This window comes from Humulus lupulus, chromosome 4 (assembly GCF_963169125.1).
Source record: "Humulus lupulus chromosome 4, drHumLupu1.1, whole genome shotgun sequence".
Classification (NCBI taxonomy): domain Eukaryota; kingdom Viridiplantae; phylum Streptophyta; class Magnoliopsida; order Rosales; family Cannabaceae; genus Humulus; species Humulus lupulus.
The window spans coordinates 207829526-207831185 of NC_084796.1; positions in this window are offsets into that span (position 1 = coordinate 207829526).

Consider the following 1660-nt stretch of genomic DNA (forward strand, 5'->3'; position numbering starts at 1 on the left):
GCGGTTCAGGAAACACCGAGCAACTCAAGGCGTCTGAGGATACTTATGCTGAGCATCTGAAGGCGGTCGAGGCAAAACATTCTGAGGCCCTCAAAGAGGCCGAGGTAAAGCATACCGAGGCTCTTAAAAAAGCTGAGGCGATGCACCTCGAGGCGCTGCAAGTGACCGAGGCCACAATTGCTTCTCTCAAAGAGGAGCTGAAGAGGAAGGATGCAAGTATCGATAAGATCACTGCATCCAAGGAGCAGTACAAGGAGGTCTCGCTCAGGAATTATCGGGAAGCCCACAAGCTTCAGGATGAGCTTGCAATAAGTCGCCAAGAGGTTGCTGCTTTAGAGGAACAGAACACCCGCAACCTTGAAGACTATGAGGGGGCATCGTTCGAGTTCTTCTACTTGTTCTGGAAGAACAATCCCACTGCCAAATTTTCCTATCTCCCATACCATATCAGGGAGGCGGAGCTGGCTAGGTGCGTTGCTTGTTTGGAGGAAAAGACAATTCCAAGGTCTCCATAAATTTCTCTAGCAACCGAAATCGAAGGTGCCCGAGAAGAAGCTGGGGATGCAGTCGACCAGCAATAGCAGCAATCGCCACAAGACCCCCGACAACTTCATAGTTTTTTTTCTCTTTTAAATACACAACCTATGGGTCGTGATGTAAAGACAATTCCTTTTTTAATTTTTATTGCTACACAAGCAGCTATTTTCCTTTTAATCAAACAATTACATCCGAGCAGTACTGCTCGCGGTGTAAAGTAATTCTTTTTTGATATTATAATACATCTGCGTCTTATTATAACATCTGTTCGCATGACCGAACTTAGCATAGCACTTTGGTTTGATTTAGAAAAATACAAAATTTTTAAAAATACTCTAAGTACCTTAGTATGCTTTCACTTATTTTGCTCATGTGTTTACATACCTTTTGATATGCTTTGCTTTCTAGATACCTTATATTCCCCCCAAGTGATCGAGGAGCTTTAGGTCCGTGGTCACTTGCCTTGACCAAAACCTGTTCGAACAATACTGCTCGGAGCAAAATAATTAAAATTGTAATAGAGCAAAACAACACACATAATGAGCAAATACTTGTATAAAATACAATAATTGGCAAGAATGACTGGCTGCACACAGTCCCTTATATTTCTCGTAATAAATTGACAAAACGTGTCTGTACGAGTGATCAAAAAGATCTTACACTTATAAGCAATTAGTCACATAAAATGACCAACCCTTTTTCATAACTTGTAAAAAGTAAAATTAATACAAGCCAATTCTTTAAGAAGGATTGTTCATTGATAGTACTTGCGTAGGTGTTCTCCATTCCAATAGAGAGGAACGAGATCTCCGTTTAAGCGAGCAAGTTTGTAGGTGCCTGGGTGAAGGACTTCTTCAATCTGGTATGGTCCTTCCCAATTAGGTCTGAGTACTCCAGCAGCTTGGTCGCGGGTGTTCAGGAAAACTCTTCGAAGCACTAGATCTTCAACATTGAATTTCCTTTCTCGCACTTTAGAATTGAAATACTGAGCGACTTTTTGCCAGTACGCAGCTACTCGGAGTTGGGCTTGCTCACGCTTCTCATCAACCAAGTCTAGGGACTCCATCAGTAGTTGGCTGTTCGAGCCTTGATCGTACGTTATTCTGCAATGCGAAGGCGGATC